The 23,218-nt window shown below is 35.3% G+C and overlaps 1 long non-coding RNA gene across 2 annotated transcripts; it reads right to left on the reverse strand.

Annotated features, from left to right (window-relative positions):
- Window positions 1-1,000: 1,000 nt before the first annotated feature.
- LOC148954355 (uncharacterized) lies at window positions 1,001-16,353 on the reverse strand. Of its 2 annotated transcripts, none has more exons than XR_016141511.1 (2): window positions 16,107-16,353; window positions 1,001-2,275 (listed from the first exon to the last, which is right to left on the reverse strand). It is a non-coding gene; the product is annotated as an uncharacterized LOC148954355 (long non-coding RNA). The 2 variants fall into 2 exon arrangements; XR_016141510.1 differs by lacking the exon at window positions 16,107-16,353 and adding an exon at window positions 5,988-6,275.
- Between the last annotated feature and the right edge of the window lie 6,865 nt (window positions 16,354-23,218).

A 23,218-nucleotide genomic window follows, 5' to 3' on the forward strand; every position in this document is an offset into this window, starting at 1 on the left:
TACGAATAAAGCAAAAAAAAACAATCCCTTGTGTAATTTCGCGTTTTAGACTATATTCGTTAACAGTCATACTTTTTTTAATAGACGAATCAGAGTGAAGATTAACGAAATATTGTTTTTAAGTTGGAAAAGAAAAGAGTTTGGAAAAACAGGTTAAAATCTTGGAAAACTTGTTTCTTTTATACTGAACCTGACAAAAGACATGTCACTAGTTAAAATCTGTTAGGAACAAATTAGTGTTAATGTAAACTTGTCAACTCAGGCTCTCGCCTTTTAATTTTTTCTTTCTGCAGCACAAGAGTGAAAGAAAAAAAAAACAGGTTATTCATGAATCCTGGTTTCAATTCAGAAAATGTAGAGGGGGGGGGAGAAACGCCTCCAGATGACCACACATATTTATAAAGGTATTGTCAACACCATAAAGTAGAATTTATTCAACTTATTTTGATCATTCCATTCTTTTTCTGTTAGGTTTGTGCCCATTTTTTAATACTAGTGGCATGTATGACATTAGAGCATTGTATTTTGATTACTGTAAATCCCATTTTACATCTGCTTTGTTGGTATAGGAACCGCAAGGCTATTCAAATGTTTAATGCCACTGATATATTGACATCATATAATAAGTTGGATGCCAAGTTAAAAGAGATGCTTGCCTATGGTTAGGTCCTTTACATCCGCTTCTGCGATTATTTCCATTCGCATTGTTGTTTTTTCACATTTAATATTGTTTTGTATGTGTTTTACTTTTATTTTCTTCTGTTACTCGACTTTATTGTAATTTTAGTGCATTAAAAGTAAATTAATTATACAAAATTGTTTTGAAGAAGATTCTGATTATTTAACATATAGTGTAAAACAAGGACATTGTTACTTTAATATTTTTTTTCTTTGCAGAACACATTGAACTACTTTTAAAGAAATTACTTATGTCTATGTAAGCTTCATTTTAGTCTTCCATTAACATGGCATATTTACAAGTTGTTCTTAATCTTTGATATAACTTGTTGGAAAATTTTTTTCCAGCATTCTCAATACCTTCTTTTCCATAATCAATCACGTAATCACCATTCCAAAGTATTCACTTGACCAATTTACCAAGTCAAATTTACCAAAGAGTTATCACTTATATCAAGCACTAACACAGATTTATAACGAACTGAATTCATTAAATAAATCAGGTCTTTAGAATCCAATCCACACTGAAGAGGGCGTAAGCTTAATAAGAGATTCTTTAATTTACATAGTAGAGATTCCAAACATGTGATAAAATTATTAGACAGATTTAATGACCACAACTGTGAAAGATTTCCCAGAGCATTGGGAAATGACAATGAAGAAATGTCCCGTTCAAGAAAATGTCAGCAAAGATAACAGCAAATAGGTTCAGGTAGTAGAGAAGTTCCAATTTTATATCCGTCACTCTTAACTAGTGCTTAGGATCTGATTTTCCAATATATATGTCTGAACTTTCAAGTTGAGATGTAGCATCCCTTAAAAAAATGTCTATCCCTGACCCGTCAGGGTTTGGAAAAACACTTCCAAAATGGCCGAGATGGAGCAGAAGTTAGCAACCACTTTCATAATTAACTCTCTGGTCATTCTTAAGAATATCAAAAAGACTATTGTTACACGTTGCACTGTTTCTGCATGAACATTCACAAATTCTAAGGTCTAACATAATTTCTATGTGGATATCAAACTATAGCTCTAGTCTTTGATACAAGTTCAAGAATTATAGAAACATAGCTAAAGATGACAAACTTGTTGGCATGAGTAGGCAGTACCCAAAAAAAGTACACCTCTCAGGTCAATTATTTTCACTGGAAGTGTTCTTTTCTTAAAATAAATCATATAAAAGATGCAAGTATACACAACGCATTCCTCTTCTCTTTCGTTTCATCAAGCCAAAGCACTCACAGACATGATCAGATAATATTCCATTCAGAGAGATTTGACAAAGAGGCCACTTTCTTATCATATTTGTAAATTGCAGAGGCTCCCTTTCAAGGCATATCAGCATTAATTTATTACACAATGAAAGTGGAACATCACACAAAGATTACACCTTAGAGCTTGCCAATACACTTAATGATGAATCTTGAAGTTCAGGAACATAATTCTTTCAAGCTTTACAATACAGACAGTCTTCTTTAAACACCGGAAGATATTTCATTTGACGAATTCCATACCTCGATAACTCATCAAATGGATATAAATCTTTTCCACAAATAACTCCAACAGCAATGCGATCTTTATGCATCATGGATTTAACCTAAATGAAAAGATATGGATAGTATTTAGGAAATTCATATATAAGACAATCTAGCAAGAAACAAATTTGCAATAAACAAGCTTTGAAACCCGTAGCAGTTTTTGGAATTCACTTCAAATAGGTTATTTTAAATTACGCTAATAAGTTATTATGAAAGGATTACTGGTACTGGTGCATTATGTGCTACACACCGCTATATACTGTATCACATGAAAGAAGTCAAGTTTGGTTAATGCTAATGAAATGTGATAAAATAGGATGAATATATATTAGTTTAGAAACAAATTTGGGCTATATATTTGCACATTAGGGTGCTGGGGGGTATTGTATAGCATATATTAAATACGTAAACTAACATAACCTAACCTAGGTACCCCCCCCCCCCAAACCCAAAAAACAAGCGTTTAAATATTGTGAACTCAATCAGAAACCACGCTATGCAATCAATTGAGATAGCAGATAGCCATACCAGGTATCTGCCTCTCCCGTTTGACTAGTTTCCTTGATACAATATATAGCGGTGCGTAGCATATAATGCACCAGTACCGGATTATTATTAGTAAAGTGATTTACAAGCAATTTCCCTTTTTCCTAGCAAGATTTACAGAATCCAAGAAACTACCAGAGCTAATTTTAATAGCGTAATGGTGAGACTGCCTACTGCCTAGCATGAACCACTTCATCTTTTTGCACAATAAATCCTTGTCCAGTAAAGACCATACTCATAGCAAACAGCATGAATTGTATGTATCATAACACACAAATAAAAAAAAAAAAAATTGTAGCACTGGTTAAGGCTTAGAAACAAGAGTGGCTTAACCCTTGTTAAACCCTCTAAGGGTCAGAGTGCCATCTACACTTCACCAAATATTATTTTTTCTTTAACACTGCATTTTGCTTTGTTCAAACATCAACAGCAGCCAAAGAAGAAAAAGGAAAATTAAAGAGTTATCAAAAAAGAAAATCATAGAATGAATTCATTTCAAACTTCTAATTCAATTTCTTTATTACAACAAGACACAATTTTCATCAATAATTATCTTTTTAGTTCTTGATTTGGAATATAAAAGCGATATTAAGCATTAGCAATCAATGGATAGTTCTCAAATTGATGGTTTCCACGCTTGATTGGAACGTATTCAAAAAAAAAAGTACTGAAGAAAATACAATATAACGGAAACTAGATCAGTTGCTTAGAAAATAATAACAGAGACAAAAACAACTGCTGAAGTTTTAATAGTTTTCGATTCCTCAATGTTGTAATAGTAGAAAAAAAAAACAAATTAACAATATGCTTTTTTTATTATTATTTGCACCCCGCTAGTTTTTTTATATTAACCCCAAAATCAGAATTCGGCCCTTCAGGTTTTATATTAGCGATAAAAAAAATCCTATGTCAACTGTCCAAAATACTTTCATTTTCAAGCACAAATGAAACTATCGACTTTCGAGGTTTGAATGGGCTATAACCTCAATCTAATTTCTGGTGATTGTGTAAGAGGAGGAACACTTCGGTTTTGAGAACTTAAAGTAATATTTGGTTGCTAGGCCATGGACATCTTTGTTGCTTAGGGGCTTCCAGCTTTGTCTAGTTGATGTACTTAACATTGGTTCCTGATATGCATTTTAGGCTAATACAAATAATCTGTCTACATTTCCATTGTTTTAAATACATTTGAGGGTAAGAAAAATTGTCTTCTAACCACAGATTATGTTATGTATCATTCTTTTGTTTTATTTTTATTTCTGATTCGTTGTGATTCTCACTATCACTTGTCTTCTATTCGCATATTTCGTTGTGCATCATTTTTTCGTTGAATCCCTCCTGATTCACGAGAATATTTTTGGTCTAGGCTGTTATGATAGGTGCTAGAGGGGGGTGCTAAAAGTGCCGTCCAGTTTTGAATTTTTCCGATTTAGCATAAAATATCACACTCACAAGCCTACTGGCCCAGAGTTGGAAAAGGTAAGAGGTGTAGGGGCATTATGAGCCTTGCCACGAATTTTTTTAGGGCTTCCCGAAATTATATAGTAAAAACATTACTAAAAACTGGGTCTTAATAGAACAAGTTCCTACTGTTCATCGAAAATTTTACCAAAATATGCAATTTTTTTCCAAAATTTTATTTAGAATCAAATATTTTAATTTTAAACAGAAAAAAATGAAAAATTAGGGCACTACCAATCAATTTTAAGTTATTGGTACATAGAATTTAACAGCACGAAAATTAAACAAATTAAATTAAAAAATGAAGAGAAATTATTCCGTATATGGGGGGGGGGGAGCTGCCCCCTCCTCATATCCCCGTCCTTTTGCTAAAGTTTGACTTTTCGTCCAGAATTCCTTAAAAATAATTGCTGAAACACAAGGGCCATTGAAAAAAGACTTTTAGGTACTTTTATGTTAAATGAACTCTTTTATAGTGCTAGTTTGGTTAATGCTAATGAAATAAAATAATATAGGATGAATTAGTTTAGAAACAAATTTGGGCTATATATTTGCACATTAGGGGGGGGGGGTAAAGCATAGCATACATTATTACGTAACCTTACCTAACCTAGGTACCTTTTTCTCTCCCTAAATCCCAAAAAACAACAGTTTAAATATTGTCAACGCATTGAAAACCACGCTAAGCATTCATTACTGTATAGCAGTGTCTTGAATTAACTCATACAAAACGGGTTTTCTGTCGAGTCTCCAGTTGACATATATAAGGAGTGCGTTTAACATAAAAGTATCAACTCTTAAAGCTAATAAAAACTTAGCACAAAGAAGAGAGAGGATTTGAGGTGGAGGAGCTCCCCTTTCACGGAATAATTTCTGTACGTTAATAATTTTTATCTTGCTCTTTACTTTCAGCTAAAAAAAAAACTGTTTTGTTTAGTACTACCAAAAGTTAGACGTTACAATCAATAAAAACTACAGTACCCAGATGGCTTTGGACGTTAATGAAATTATATTAACCACAACCTTTAATCCCCATTTTTCAAGGCTACTCCAAAGGGGCAATAAAGAGTCTCAGCAATGGAAAAATGGAACAAAACTAGAGCAAGAGGTGGGATACAGTAAAAAGAAAGAAGTACTCCCAAAGATTAACCAAGATTACCACCACTGCACAATGTCAATTTCTGATAGAGTACGTGAGGTGGTTGGGTATCACAACCAGCATCAGCATCCTAGCACAACTATTTTTTATATGCATATATATTAATCACTATTTATGGGACACAGAAAATGGGCAGCACCAGTTGTATCTTGAAGGTTTGGCTTCCTGTTCTTTGTTGAGTCTCCTTTTAAAAACTTCAGCTGATGTTTAAGACACTGTCTCCTTGCTTAAACAGTTCCAACCATTGATGACCCTAACTGTATATCACCTTTGTAAAAAGGACCAGCAATGCAGGTTCCGAAGTCAAGAACTGGTCTCACAATCAACTTGTATAGCTTCAGGAAGATTCCATGTGATTGGCTAGTAAGTGTTCTTTTAATAAGTCCAAGGCTAGAATTTGCTTTGGAAACAGTTCGTGCAGAGTGTTCATGGAACTTCAGAAGATTATCTATTGTGACTCCGAGGTCTTTGCCACTGGTGCTAATTTGGAGAGGAATGGGGGATGATGTCTGGTTATCATTCATTGTGTATTGGTGTAGAGGATTATTGTGACCAAAATAAATGGTGATGCATTTTGATATATTGAAAGAAAAAAAGCCACCTACCTGCCCATGCCTGAATGTGGTCAAGGTCAGATTGTATTGCTGATTTATCAGCTACACCAAATAGTTTTGAGTCCTCAGCATAAACGGTTAAGGGGTTGATGACTTTAGTAATCATATCCTTTATATAAAAAAGAAACAAAGTGGACCCCAAAACTATTCCCTGGAGAACACTGCTTAGAACATTACAGGGCTGGGAGTAGGTACATTTGCTATCTGTTGTGAAGAGCTCTACAGTCTGAGATCTACCAGCCAGGAAGTCCATTAGCCAGTCTAGTAATTAATGGTGGATTCCTGCTGCCATTAACTGAAAACAAAGCCAATTATGTGGGATCTTTTCAAATGCTTTGGTAGGTCTAAAAGAATCGAATCAGCAGTGATAATTCTGATGAATTAATTTACAGTGAAATAAATCCCAATTGTCAAAGTTTGTGAAATAATAAAAGACCCAGTGCATAAATATACCAAAGTGTTCAGAGAAGTCTAATCTATGAAAAGAAATTGACTGAAAAACAAATTATCTAACCATTCACCAGATTTAGGGTACTTCATTTACCAGCTCTTTTTCTTCAACATATGATTCAAAGTGCCATCATAACAAATGTCAACAATTAGCCTATATTAGATAGCCTACCAAATTGGGTACATAACAAACCAGTTTGTTGACAATTGGCTAAGGTTTGCTGTTTTTCATATATTTTGATTAGTTTCTTTGAGTTTCATTTTCTGATTTAGTTGAATATATCATGTCCAGTAAGGCTAAGAGAAAACAGATAAGCCCAGTTAAAGGCCATAACAGATGTGCTACATGTTCTACTGAATTGGATGAGAGGTCCTCTGCCATAGAGTGTGATATTTGTGAGAAGTGGATCTGTGGTGAATGTCTGAACCTGTCCCCTGGAGAATATAAGTTATTAAGCAAGATGATGCAATCCCTTACATGTTCCTGGTCTTGTCCAGCCTGAAAAGTTAACCCTCCTCCTCCCCCCCCCCTCTTGTGAGCAAGCTAGATAAGCTAGTGTCAGTTATGGATAATTCCTTAAAATCTTTTAGGGAAGATCTTAAGAAGGAGTTTGCCACCACTAGTCAGTTGACCCAAACACTTTCCCAACTGAGAACAACATTTCAGCCCAGGTTAGTGATATTGTAAACAGGGTATCCCATATTGAAAATTCTCTACAATCCGGTTTGCTCTGTTTCAACTGTTCAGGACCTAGTGGTTTCTACAGTGTCTTCTAAGTTATTTAAGTTTTTATGGACTTGCATCACCAAATTCTGTCTCTATATGGTCTAGTAGTGAACATAATAATAATATTTCCCTGTCTGATGCTAACATTTCTCTTGTTTCTTCAGCAAAAACTTGTTTACCTGATGTTTCTTCTTTGTCATTTCATAGTGCTGTATCCAACAACCTTACTAGTCCTTTAGTTCCTGCATCCTCTCAGATTCCTACCTGTCAGGGAATGAGGTTCCTTAGCTCCAATGTTGATAGCCTCCCTAATAAGCTTTCTGAACTTTCCTTTCAGATGGAATCTGAAGGAGTGGACATTGCAGCAATTACAGAAGTTTCACTAAAAAATACCTTGTCAGTCCTGATGAAGTCAAAATCAATGGTTACCAACTATTTTCTAATCTGAATTTCCCACTTTGCCACAGAGGAGTGTGCCTTTATATTAGAGATGGACTAAATGTTAGTCTTGTCCAATTCAATTCTATGAATATTGATGGAATTGAGTCTGTGTGGATTAAAATACACAATAAAATAATGTCAATTGTAGTGGGTGTTGTTTATAGAAGCCCCAGTGATATGTGTGTTTTGGACTCTGAATCTAATTTGGCTGCTATGTTGTCTCATGTGATGTCCAAATTTTAATACTATGATCTTGTCCTTATGGGGGATTTTAACCTTCCTGAAATCCAATGGACTGATGGATCTGGTTTTTGTAATAGAGATTCTCCTTTTTTGTCTGCCCTCTTTGAATTCCCTTTGTCAAACAATCTCACAACCAACTCATTACAAGGAAGGTCAAGTGTGCAACATTTCTGCCAAAATACGTGTTCCAGGGTAATTGGACTGCTGATGGCAGATCAAATGAAAGGAGCTGTTTGTACGCGCCGATATAAATAAATATATATATATATATATATATATATATATATATATATATATATATATATATATATATATATATATATATATATATATATATATATATATATATATATATATATATATATATATATATATATATATATATATATATATAAAATTAGTTCAGATATTTATAGGAATTACAAGTAGGTTTCGAAGTCTCGAGTTGGTTTTAAAGGCATCAAGGCATCATCTTTATGCCAGGCATCAAGGCATAAAGGTTTCAAAGGAATTTCCCACTTTGCCACAGAGGAGTGTGCCTTTATATTAGAGATGGACTAAATGTTAGTCTTGTTCAATTCAATTCTCTGAATATTGATGGAATTGAGTCTGTGTGGATTAAAATATACAATCAAATAATTTCAATTGTAGTGGGTGTTGTTTATAGAAGCCCCAGTGATATGTGTGTTTTGGACTCTGAATCTAATTTGGCTGCTATGTTGTCTCATGTGATGTCCAAATTTTAATACTATGATCTTGTCCTTATGGGGGATTTTAACCTTCCTGAAATCCAATGGACTGATGGATCTGGTTTTTGTAATAGAGATTCTCCTTTTTTGTCTGCCCTCTTTGAATTCCCTTTGTCAAACAATCTAACAACCAACTCATTACAAGGAAGGTCAAGTGTGCAACATTTCTGCCAAAATACGTGTTCCAGGGTAATTGGACTGCTGATGGCAGATCAAATGAGAGGAGCTGTTTGTACGCGCCGATATAAATATATATATATATATATATATATATATATATATATATATATATATAAATTAGTTCAGATGTTTATAGGAATTACAAGTAGGTTTCGAAGTCTCGAGTTGGTTTTAAAGGCATTTTGAGAAAGTTTCTGCCAAAATACGTGTTCCAGGGTAATTGGACCGCTAACGGCAGATCAAACGAGAGGAGCTGTTTGTACGCGCCGATATATATATATATATATATATATATATATATATATATATATATATATATATATATATATATATATATATATATATATATATATATATATATGTATATATATATGTATATATATATATATATATATATATATATATATATATATATATGTATATATATATATGTATATATATATATATATATATATATATATATATATATATATATAAACTGTATATATACAAACTTTGTATATATACAAACTGGAAGAATATTCTATAATTGGAGCTTTTCTAACGTAAAGCCCTGTAAAATTTTGGATCTGCCACTAAAATGTGTGATGTCCTTCAATTTTCTGAAAATTCCCTAAGAATTTTACGAAAAACACTTCTTAACAGACATTTGGTATTTTCTTGGATAGTGCTACTGTGGCAACTTTTACCACAGCAACCAATAATTAGAACCCAAGTCCTAAAATTGGAACCCAAGTCCTAAAATTGGTCTCAATCAGGAACCCTTATCGCTATCTAAATTCACAAAGTGCAAAGATTTTCAAACAGAGGTGTTTATTGTTTTAAGTTCAGGAAAGGTCTGCCCATTTCATACAAAAACATTGATTGAAAATAAAAGTAGTCTTATCTAGAAAATAAATATCATAGAAAATAAACATCACAATGTAAAAAAAAAATGATAAACCATCCAGTGGTGGATCCAAAGGGGGGGACGAGGGGTTCCCCCCTATAGTAGTCTAAAGTAGAGTCATTTACCTAATTAACAAAAGTTTGCATTAATTAAACTTGCTCCTAACGTAAGTTTATCGGATAAACCTATTTTGCGCCCCCCTAAAAAATCCTGGATCCTCCCCTGAAACCATCACACCTATTCCACCAGTTATTAGAAGAAAAAAATCCTTATTTTCACAAATTTCATCAACCTCCCATCACCTTTTTTTTATAAAATCCTACATAGGCCAATCAGTTGAGTCCACTGTTTGTAAATAATACCTGTGAGTCATACCTGTGAGATGGGACAATAAAAATTAAGTCATACCTGTGAGATGGAACACTTGCAAACCACTTGGCTGGCTCACCAAGTTTTTTTCTGCTTTCACAATTATGAATGATACAATTTCGAACCATTTCTCATTGATTGACGCATACAGATTACCCCGCTAATCCATGAATAAGTGGGAGGAGCTTTTTGTTTGCACTGAGAATGAAGACAAGAAATGATCTGCGATAAACTTACTGGATAATTCTATAAACTGTGGATATAGGCTAGTTTTCATTGGGAGGGACATACTTATGATCAAGGGAATGTTGAAAATGTGTAGATAGTGCAGGGGAAATTTCACAAACAGCTTCTTTTAGCAGACCAGGGTGAATGTTATCAGGACCAGCACTTCTGTTGATGTTCAGGCTTTTGAGTTGTTTTTCAACCATAGAAGCAGTGACTGTAATGCAACTCATTTGCTTCTGGAAGCTGTACTTTAAGTTGGGAATGGGAGCATTATCAGGTTCATTTGCAAAGACTGATGCAAATTGCTCATTTAGAAGATCAGCTATATTTTGGCTGCCAATAGTACTTTTGATATAATAGTACATGTAAAATTGATATTGATGATCTTTAATATTGACACTTAATAATGATATTTAATGTAAAATTGATTATGTACATAAATATGATATTTATGGTTAGTATATGACTTGCCATTGCATTGGTTTATAAAGTTAATGGTAATTCAGAAAACTATTGATATTTCTAACAGCAAGCTATGCTAAGTTATTACCTTAAATTGCAGCTTGGAGCGAATTTAAGGATTTTCCATCCTTGTAATGCTCTGTGATGACATCTAATGGTTTTTGTTTTTTTTTGTTTGTTGTGATTCGCTTGCTACATTCGGTTTGTAGACTCAGCAGCTTCCTAGTTGTAGAGGAACTCCTGCTGTTGCCAATCTTTGTTAAGTCTTTGCTTGAAGGCAACCGTCAAGTCTGCAGACACCGTATCTTCAGAGAGCTGATTCCACAAGTTGGTTATTTGTTGGCTGAAGAAATGGCTTCTCTCTCGGATAGAAGAGTACTTATTGAAAATTTTCATTGAATGTCCTCTTGTCACAAGGCGTTCTGGGGGAGCAAGGAGACCAGGAAGAGTATTTTTTGAAATGACTTTGTGGGTTAGAATCATGTTGCCTCACTTCCTCTGGTATGTGAGAGTAGGGAGCTTCATATGATGCAAACGCTCTTCGTATAGCACTTGTTTGAGGCCATCAACCATCTTAGTTGCTCTTCTCTGTACTTTTTCTAGCATTTCCCTGTCCTTCTTAAAACAGGGGGACGCCAGGGACATTCCAATCTCAAGGCATGGACGAACCAGTGCCTTGTAGAGCTTCATAAATACTTTAGGACGCCAGCTAGAGATAGTTCTTTTAATAAGTCCAAGGGATTGGAAGGCAGAAGAAGATACAGATTTTGCATGGGTACTGAAACCCAGCCAATGATCAACAATGACTCCAAGATCTCTTTCTTCAGTAACTGCAGAGAGGGGGTTACCTTGGAGATGGTACTGATGATGTAGATTATGTTTGCCAAAATGAATGACATGACATTTTTCAGCTTTAAAGGAGAGGAGCCATTTATCAGCCCAGCTTCAAAGAATATCAAGGTACGTTTGTATCGATTGGAGATCAGATGGTATAGCAGCTTTGCCAACAAGTTTTTAGTCATCAGCATAAAGTGTGAGGAGGTTTGAAAGAAGGTTTGGTGCAAAATTAATATAAAAATTGAAGAGACTCGGTCCAAGGATGGTCCCCTGGGGGACGCCACTTAACACAGTTATGGTTGACAATAAATGAGGAACACCTTGAGAATCATAGACCCTGACGGCTTGTGTTCTTTCTGATAGGAAACTCTGTATCCACTACACAGTAACACCATCAACAGCTACTGCCTTCAGTTTGGCAATCAGGAATTCATGACATACCCTGTCAAAAGCTTTTGAGAGGTCCAGGAGCACCATATCAACAGGAAATCCTAGATGCAGCAGTGATGTTACATACTTGTATGTCTGTATTAGGTTAGTGTCCATGGATCTACTAGATCTGAAGCCATGTTGAGAAGGAGTTAGTATGTTGTTAGTTTCAAAGTGCTGAATGAGAGCTCTATTTACAAATCTCTCGAGCACCTTTACAACTGCAGAAGTGATGCTGATGGGACAGTAATTTTCAGCACAATCCTTGGGGCCTTTTTTGTGGATTGGTGTGACATTTGACGTTTTCCAATCTGTAGGTAGCTCTCCGTTTTTTAGGGACAGCTGGAAGAGTCAGCACAGAGGAGAAGTGAGGACATTTCTACACTCTTGAAGAAGCCTTGGGTGTAACCCGTCAGGTCCTTTGGACTTGTTAACATCAAGTTTATCGAGGCTAGATAAGACCATTTCTTCAGTAACTAAGAGGCTAGGCATTCAGGTAGATACAGAATGTGATGGTGCTGCAGGGATGGTTGGACAAGACTGGGTTGTGAAAGCGGAGGCAAACTGGACATTTAGTAAATTAGCTTTATCTATCAGCAATGAGTACATTACCCTGCTATGTTTGAGGTCAGGAATGGTGTGACGGTTAGGACTTTTAGCAGAAACATGCCTCCAGAAGGATTTGGGGTTTGCCTTGATATCAGTGGCAAGCTTCTCCTCATATTCAGACTTCAGTTTCCTAACTGAGTCCAAGAAGAGATTCCAAGCCTTCGCATACCTTAGCCAATTTTCCTGTGTTTTTTTCTTTTTGTACCTTTTCCAAGCTCTGGCTTTCCTATTGATAGTCCTCTTTGTATCCTTTGTGAGAAACGGAAGTGTTTTTGGTTGTCTTCGATAAATAACACGGGAGTGCTTCTTTTCTGTTGACAGGAGAGTTTCCTTAACATTCAACCATGACATGTTGATATCAGAAGTAATGAGCTCTGACCAATTAATTGATACCAATTCCCACTGTATTTCATGATAGTCAATAAAAGTTTGAGGGCGCAAGTTAGTTTGAAGACGACTATTCATAGACAGCACAGAGAGGATAACTGAGTGGTCGCTGTTACCAACTGGAGGAAGAAATTCATTTCTGATGAGAGTCTGGGTCACTCAGAATTACAAGATCCAACAAGGAAGGGTTCTGGTCACCACTGTGCCTTGTGGGTTTTTCAACCGTTTGGTGAAGGAAATTGTCAGATAAACAAGACACAAATGGTGAATCCCCACCGCCAGATGCTGGATGACCAAGTCCATCCACCCACTAAACTGAGGGGAAATTAAAATCACCAGTTATATTTGTTACTGTTCTGCAAATTTAACATATAAACATATTTTTTGCTCAAAGCAAGGCTGTTAAAACACAAGTTTTGCTGCTAAAGTGTCAGCAGCTTTTGTAATTTTATTGAGTTCTGCTACTGGCAGATGTGAAACATATTGCATACCTGGTCTTATACTTGACCAAAAACTCATTTTTCACCTTCACAACATAACTATATTCAAAAAATGCCATAGGAAAATCAGAATCATAAAGACTATTACCTACACCCTGGAGTTTTAAAGACAAAACTTTACCCCACTGGAATAAATTGATTTAGAATTAGATTCTTTAAAATTTAGTGTTACAAAGGTGAAGCCAAGTTTTGCATTCAAGAGAAATCTGACTTGTCTATCCATGAAAAAGTCTAATGTTGCCTATGTTTATAAGTTCACTCAATCACTTGCATCTTGGTCTGGCTTAGTATTATGGTTTAGATAGGGAATGATCTTACTGTATATCATTTATATATAGTGGTTTGATGTTTTTACAAAACAATATTTTACACAATTTTCAATTTCTCTTTTTTCTTGTTTTAGTTTTGAAAATACAACTCCAGTTATTAGAGTAGAATTTTAAGCCACATCAATGGATTTCTTTCAAAATTTAGGAAATGTATTTACATATTTTTAAAACCTCATAAAACAGGATTGAGCAATGTTGTGAAGCTGAAAACACTTTTTTGTGCTTCATGTAAGCAGAAGATCTATTTTTGTAAGGTTTCACTTTAAAAAAAGATGGTAAAACTCTACTTTAGCTACTTTTGGCTATCTTGGAAAGGGGTTAGGTTAGGAAAATGGAACTTTTAGGGATGGGTCTACAGGCTAAAGTATGTCCCAGGAAGGTATTTTGGAGGTAGGTACCTACCTCCACTCCTTCTCCCTCTAGAGTGTCTTGACCTTTGATGACCTTTAAAAATCTTTGTGTTATGAAAGTGAAGACTTGCAAAATAGACCTCCTGCTTAAATCAAGTAGAACAAAATTTTTTACAGCTTCACAACTTTGCTCAATCCCAATTTTTATTGTTTAGAGATATGCAAAAACATTTCCTAAATTTTGAAAAAAAAAACATTGATATGGCTTAAAATTCTACTCAAATAACAGGAACTGCATTCTCAGAACTGAAGCCAGAGAAAAAGAAATGGATGCCAGAAAATTAAGGTAAAATGTTGTTTTGTCAAAAATTTCAACAGGCATAGACCGGTCATGTAGGCAAATTTCAAGACCCTCTAGAGGGAGAAGGGGTAAAATACCTTCCCAGGACATACTTTAGCCTGTAGACCCATCCCTGAAAGTTTCATTTTCCTAACCTAACCCCTTTCCAAGATAGCCAAAAGTAGCTAAAGTAGAATTTTACCAAAAGTGTTTAAGGGTCATCAATTCATCATTGTTCTCAGACCACTTGATCAGAGCATAATGATGAAAGAGGTTTGCACAAAAACAACCAAAGATGTAAGATCTTTGTTCACAGATTTCACTTTTAAGCATTTTCTGACAAAAGACATAAGATCTTAGCACATTGATGAGTGAAAAAATGGCCCTAATTATTAACCAAATATTCTTATAAGAATGGGTAAATTTTTTGTTGTTAGTACTATTGATTTACAAATAAAGTAAACATACCTCTTGATGCCTTTTTGTATGCTCTTTTCAAATATAATAATCATTTCTGTTGGAAATGAATTTTACTCCCACCTTTATATATACCAATTCAGGTTATATACTTGCACATTAGCAGGGTAACTTTTATTTCTGATATAAATGAGAGGTAAGTTTAAACTCCCCTCTCCACCTAATGTGCAAATATATACCCTGAATTGGTATATAAACTATAGAGGTGGGGGTAAAATTTATCTCTGACAAAAATGATTAGGCTAGTATATTTGGAAAGAGCATAAAGAAAGCATCAAGTGATAAATTTACTTTATTCATAAATCAATAATATGAACAATGAAAAATTTACATATAAATGGCCTAAAAGTAATGAAAATAAATCTTCATTTTAGTTATTTTTTTCTAAATATCATGATTAGGCCAACTTTTTTGAAAATGTACCCCTCCCCAAATGGCCCCAGATATAGTCAGCTACAGGCATTGGTATACCAAATCATATTAGCCTATTGAGTTTCAAATAAAGTGAATATACCATTTGATGCCTTTTTTTATGCTGATTATGAATAGGCTAGCCTATAACAATCATTTCTATCAGAAATGAATTTTAGCCCCTCCTCCCCCTACATAGGCCTATGCCAATTCAGGGTATATATTTCTACATTAGGGGGGGTAGGGGCAAATTTCATTTCTGATGTAAATGGGAGGTAAGTTTAAAGTTTACCCCCCCTAATGTAGAAATATATACCCTGAATTGGCATATATAGGGGGGGCTAAAATTAATTTCCGATAGAAATTATTATTATATTCGTAATCAGCATAAAAAAAAGGCACCGAATGGTGTATTCACTTTATTCCTAACTCAATAATATGATCTGGTAAAAATTTACCCAGGCATTTTGTCTTTTGTATGGCTCTTTGAGGTAAAAACCCAGTAATCAAGATTTTGACTAGGCTATTCCTGGAAATGATGTATATAGACTAGCTTTAGATAATTGTTATTGGCTGACTAAATCTTGGGGAAAACTTTGTTTATAAATATTTAAATTTATCCTGCAGCCTGGCCTATTTGAACAGAATCATTCATATTTTAAATGAGCACCACTTATAGATAGAAAGAAATCATTAATCTTACCTTGAAACCATTTTTACAGTTGTGTTATCTAATGATCGTTATTCAAATGAAACGTCCTAATGGTGTTGACTAGTCTAGAGTGAAGAAATGAAGAAAAGTTAGTTGCGTATATGATGGATATATATTGAGAAAAAAGGATGAATTAATCTTTCAGAATTTTTTTTTTCAATTAATTACATATAGTAGCATGAATAATCTCAGCTCAGCAGCGGGGTTTTTCATCACAGACATCTCTATCTCTGGCAGACTATTTATTAGGGTTGCCACTCAGCAGGTTTTTTTAGTGCCACTTTTGGCGGAAAAATAGTGCCAATTTCCTACAAAAACTGTCAGTTTCCAAAAATTTAACGCTCGCGATGCTTCGCATCACTCGCGTTGGCACCAAAAGGGCTTTTCAAATTGAAAATATTGGCCAATCCGCTTGAAATCACCTCCAAACAGTTTTCCGCATCTTTTAATTTTCAAACATGAAAAGTCGGCTCTAATACCATTCATTAACTACAAAAAAGTAATATTGATTTTACTTAAGCGGTGTTGATTCTGATTTTTTGCTTTGCGCAGCACTTTCACTCTGGTCAACTTTCCAGCCCTCCCCTTAAAACCCGCTAAAGTGCAAATGCTGCTTAGTGTATAAAATGAGAATTCGTCCCACAGAGTACATATTTCTCTTTTTTGTTCTGAGTAGTCTTTTGCTCATAGCGCGAAAAAGGAAAGAAAAGAGAAAAAGCCTTTCTAGCTTTTTTTCTTTTGAGAAAACGGAAAAAAGGGACAGCAATACTTGTCTACATTGAGAGTTGTTTATCCCGTTTTTCCACATAATGGATTATCTGGATTATTACACTACGTTTGGGTACTTGAAACTTTTCTCTGAAAATACTAAAGAAAATGCCGCAAACCTAGATCGCAGCTATTGGCGACCCTATGATAAATACAACTAATAGTCGATCAGACACTAATTCTTTCAAATAATTTATTTTGCAAAAACTGTAAGATATCCTTCGTGTGAGGTACATGGGAGACAAAACTTAAGGAAATTATCGCTTGTTACACTCAAAACTTTGTGACCAGGAAGTAGCTAAAAGGAGGAAGTGCGTCCAATCCTTTTTTGGTGGGGATTAATCAGCAGGTTTTCCAAATCACTGTTATTTATGATCAAGGTGATGATGATGAAGCATAAGATAAATAATTAATATGAAGGAGCATAAACATAGCAACAGAGTGTTTCTGAATCTGAAAACAGAGAGATAGAAAATGAAACAAAAAAGGATATTCACGCTTCTACATTGACAGTTTTCCTTCCGTTTTCTTTTTGAAAAAAAATCTTTTTGGTACAAAAGTGCTACTTTGAAAAAAAAACTTTTACTAAAAAGTGTCACGTTTCCCAAAACGTCCCACTCTAAAAGTGTCAAAAGTGACACCGGTGGTAACCCTGCTATTTATTTATATCCCTATTTTTTGTGATGATAATGATGAAAATCGACGCTGATTTTGTAAATTGGCGCCGGAAACTAAAAACTTTTCAAGCTCAAATCGACGCCGATTTCCTTCAAAATTGCCGCTGATTTGGAAATCAGTTCCCGAAATCAGCTACATGTGCCCATCCCTTAAGATCTTACATCTAAGATCTCACATTTCTCTGCAAAGATTTCCGTTCTTTTAACTCATCTTTGTTCTAAGATCTTACAGCTCACTGATGTTAGCAAAAAGTATGAAAGACGCCGTCTTTCTGCCATATAGAACAACGATGAGAGAACTTTGATGATATACTCATCAGTGTTCTTAGACAGTTGATCAGAGCAGAATAATGAAAGATGTTTGCAAATGAACGCTATAAGATGTAAGATCTTAGCGCTAAGATTTCGCTTTTAAGCGTTCTTTGTCAAAACATGTAAGATCTTAGCACAAAGATGATAAAAGAACGGCCCTAATCATCATCATCATCAAGGGTTTTGAGTTCCCCTTTGTGTTGAACACCTTGGGAACCAAAGCACTGTTTTATATATATCCCTTCAATAACTTAAATGTTTTTATAGCGTCAAGTCTTTTCCAATTTCCTTAAAGAATTGTATTACAATTCTGACTATTTTCAGGTTGTCTTCTAAGTCATTCAGCCCTCCAAGAATGGAGTGCAAACTTATGGGTTCAGGCCTCCCTCTGAAGAAAGCATATATCTTGTCTCTTTGCTCCTGATACTCCTCGCAATCCAATATTAAATGTTCCAAAGACTCTTCTTCCGAACAAGTCGTGCAATTGCTGTCTTCACCCTAAAATCTAGCTCTGTAGTTATTCGTGCCGCAGTGACCTGACCTCAATCTGAACAGTAGGCGTCCTTCGTGTCTGCTAAGATTTTTATAAATTGACTTTTCGAACTTCCAACGCAGCTTGCTTGTAACAAATAAATTGCCTGTCTGATCTCTCACATTCTCAAAGCTTTCTCGTAATACAACTTCACGCACACATTCCAATTGACTGATCACTATGGGGGTAGAGCAATTACGAATCATTCCTTCTGTGGCTGCATGTTTTGCTTTGCTATCTGCCAATTCATTTTCTAATATTCCCACATGTGATGGAATCCACTGCAATGCTACTCTCCTCGATTCCATCAACATTAACAACTTTAAATAACATTCAGCTATTTCTCCTGATTTGTACCGATCTGCCTGAAATGACTTAATGGCAGAAATCACAGCTTTAGAGTCAGAACATATCAATATGCCAAAATATTCCTCGTGCACTTCTGATAATGAAAACTCAAGTGCTTCTGCAAGAGCTACTGCTTCTGCTTGGAAAACTGATGCTTTACTGTGAAGTTTAAACTGTTTTGAAACATTCATTTTAGGCACAACAAATGCAGCACCAACCATCCCTTCATTTTTAGATCCATCTGTATAAATGTCTAAGAATCCTTGATACTTTTCTAACTTCCATATCCGGAAACAGGTTTTCCAATCTAAGTTATTAGTCTGCTTAAAGTCCAAACCACATACTACAGATTTCTCTTTCCAAGGAGGTGGTAGCATCACTTGAGGTAACCATAACATATCAGTAAAATTCAGTTAAATTCCATGAGGTTTTGCAATACTGTCACATTGCTCAAATATATTTGCCTGGAACCTCTTATTTTTGGGGTTTGCAGTGAAGATTCTTCCTTGTTTTATAACTCTTGACTTCAAAGGGTTGGTTTTATCAGCTATCCATAATCTTTGCAAATACTTCAATACACTAATTTTCCTTCTAGTCTCAAGTTCCGGTAGACCACTTTCAGACAGTAAGAATATCACTGGTGTTGTTTTTCTTGCTCCAAAAGCAATTCGAACAGCAGAGTTTTGTATTACATCCAGCCTTTTTAATGTTGAATGCGGTCCAGACCCATATATCACAGAAGCATGTTCAATTTTAGGTCGAATATACTTCACATAGAACTCCAATAACATATCGGCCTTCATCCCCCATGAGCATGAAGTGAGCAACTTCATAATATTCAATCTCTTCATACATGCAGCACGAACCATTTCAACATGTGGGTACCAACTCAGTTTGTCAGTAATTACACACCCAAGGACCTTAGTCTGTTTCACTTACTCAATAGGATTACCATTGAGATAAAGAATGGGTAAGTTCGTTATTTTCTTTCTAGTAATCACCATTATCTTAGATTTGTGAGGGGAAAATTTCAAATCGATTCCCTCGGCCCATTGTTCCATTTGTTGTAATGTGGATTTAACAACCTCCATTGTCTATCCTAGTGTTCTTGCTACTGCCCAAAAAGAATTATTGTCAGCAAATATCATCCCTTTCGACTGTCCATTCTCAATCGGTATATCATGTTCTGCAATATTATAATAATCAGGACCAAGTGCTGATCCATGTGGAACCCCGCCTCTTCTTCTTAATATAATACTAGACTCTACAGAGCCAACTCTAACAGTGTCTTCTCTTCCTGTCAAATAGTTCTCAGTAACAGCTAATGTCCTTCCTCTGATTCCGGCTCCTATAACCCCACTCAAAATCTGAAGATGCACCATTGAATCAAAAGCACTATTCACATCCAAATGGACAATAACCATAATCCATCCGTTCTGCAATGCATAAAGGGCATCTTGTTTAAAACAGAGCAGGTTTTCAACTTTGCTTTTCTTTCTCCTAAAACCACACTGGATATCTTTTAGAAAACCCCTCTTTTCTATCTCCAAATTTATCCTCCTTTTTATCATTCTTTCAAAAACTTTACCTAGTACTGGTAACAGTGTGATAAATCGATAGTTTTCTATTTTTGACATATCCTTACCAGGCTTAGGTATCATCACGGCCTGGCCTTTTTTCCAAATAGTAGGGAACACTCCACTGTCCCAAGCAAGGTTCATTACTTCCAATAATGCATCCATCCATTTATTAGGCATTGCTTTCACGAATCGTGAATGAATCATATCAGTGCCTGAGGAAGTATCTGGAAGACTCGTCACAATATTTTCCAACTCTTTCATGGTAAATGGCTGGTTATAGGGTTCATCGTTACCAACTTTACTAAGTCTTCTTACTTTTGCTGTTGATCGTGCTACCTCATCATGAAAGGGATCTTCTCTTCCGATAGTCTTTAATAAATGCTTTGCACCTCCATTGGTTTTTTGTAAATCACGAATCAATATCTTATTTTCAAAAGTAAGGGGGGGGGTTTCCTGTCTTATCACCTTTTGCTTTCATATTCTTTATAAAATGGTAAACTTTATACACTGGCTTCCTAAAATCCAGACTTTCAACAAATTATCTCCAACTTCTACGTTTTGCCTCAATCACACATTTTTTAAACTTCGTGTAAGCCTTTTTAACTGCAACATAATTCTCGACTGTAGATATCCGCTTGTAACTGTTTTGCTGGCACTTTAACTCCTTTTTGAACTGACTGCACTCCTCGTTCCACCACTTAGAATAATTCCTTATGGTTTCACATCCATCAGACATGGGTATAGAGTTTTTGGCTGCTATTATGATTCCATCTTGAATAGCTTTCCCTTTGTCATCCAAGGACTGTGCTTGCTGCACAATTTGTTTAATGTCCATATTTTCAAGTTGACAATGAAATTCCTTCCAATTTGCCTTTCTAATCTTAAATCTTGGAATGCTAGTTGTTTGCTGTGGACATGGCTTATCCACATGTACTAACACTGGTAAATGGTCGCTATGCAGTGTAGGATCTTCTACCACCTCAACATCTACTTTGTTGCAAAATCTAGTCCTTGTAAACACCAAGTCTATAGGTGAATAAGTACTGGATTGCACATTCTTTCTTGTAGATAAACCCTTCGGAGTGGCCAAGTATATATCTTCTTCAAGTAAAAATTTTTCTATAGTTTTCCCAGGGTCATTAATTAAATCACATCTGCACCACATTTTACTGTGTGCATTAAGGTCTCCAACTATTATAAGTTCTTCTGCTTTAGGTACCTCATCAAGAATTTCAGCTGCCAAGGAACCATCTTCCTTGTTGTTACCGCTTGGATTGTAAATATTCACAATGTTGATCACAGTTTTTGAGTCAAGATATAGTTTACATCCAATTACCTCCACTTCTTCTGAAGGCTCATCACCGTTATCAATGTCCCACTGTTCATAATGCAAATCTGGACGGATTGCAATCAGAACACCTCCTCCATTCTTAGATAATCTGTCTTTCCTTATTATATTAAATCCATGATATCATATTTAAATATAATTTTTAAGCTATCTATCTTGAATTCATATGACATCCGCTTTATCTTTAATCGCATAATGGCATACCATGTCCTTCTTCTCCTTCATCACTGAACATGCATTCCAAGAAAGTAACTTTAAAGTCATTTGTCTATACACTTGCTTCTTATTGCTTCACAATCAATTGGTCCCATATTTAATTCATTGATAAATGAACAAAGTTTTTCCACTTTCTCCAGCAGGGGAAGGCTGGCCATATCTAGCAAATCTGGGGATAATAATAATCCAACAAGAATTTTTTTAACTGTGTCTGATACTCTTCTATATATGTCTTGTTCGGTTTCTTGGTTTGGAAGACCACTACGCTGTGTTGACTTGGCACTGTGAATTTGGTTACTGTGAACAGCTTGGGCATATGTTCTGTACATAACTTGTGCTCTCCTATATCCCATTTTATATTTTTTTTCCTTTTCCAGAACATTTCTAATTCACTGTCTAATTGGACACTCCTTTGATCTAGAAGAATGGCAGCCCTTACAATTGGCACATTTGTAAGATTTAACTTTTTCTGCAGGATCACTGTTTTTGAGGGGACAACTCACAGACTCGTGCTTTCCACAGCACCTCAAACAGACTGGCTCAATTACTCTACAATTTTTCTGTACATGGCCATAACGCTGGCATTTAAAACACTGGAGAGTTCTACGATTGTAGACAAAAACTTCTTTTTTCCTTCCACAGCACCATACACTGGGTGGCAGAAATTTGCCTGTAAAAACGACCATGACCACATAACTATCCTCAAGTTTCTTTGAATCCCTGTTATATCTCTTTTGACGAATTACGTCTGTAATCTCAACAGATGACTCGATGCATTCTTTAAGTTGTTCATTGCTTAGATGCAAGGGCACTCCCTTGATGATTCCTCTTTTGATACATTCCTTCTTTTTTCCCCTCACTGATACACCTCCAATTGATTGTATTTTCATTACTTTTTCAGCTTCTTCATTGTCGTTGAAATCAACTATTAACACATTCCTTTCTCTATTTGATTCAAAATCGAACTTGATAGGAAAAACATTCTCCATTAAACATTTTAATATTGAAAAATCATCTACTAGTTTCTAATTTTTATCTGCCACTTCAAAGTCCACTCTTACTAGAAGCGATTCATTCAACTGAATCTCAATTTGACCAGAAACTTCTCTTTCTAATTCTTGCCTTTTTACTATACTTTGCAAATTCTCTACTGGGGACCTCACACGTTTTCTTCCCAAAGATGGATTCAAACCCAGACTTGGGAATCTAGTCTTTTCATTCACTCTGCCATCGGTTAATCCTTCTGCCAACATTTGATTTACACTTGACATATCCTCATCAGAATCCTCTGATAATGGTGGAAATTCATTATTGTTATCAAG

The sequence above is a fragment of the Artemia sp. Qi Xiang Cuo genome, chromosome 3 (assembly GCF_049724085.1).
Source record: "Artemia sp. Qi Xiang Cuo chromosome 3, ASM4972408v1, whole genome shotgun sequence".
Classification (NCBI taxonomy): Eukaryota; Metazoa; Arthropoda; class Branchiopoda; order Anostraca; family Artemiidae; genus Artemia; species Artemia sp. Qi Xiang Cuo.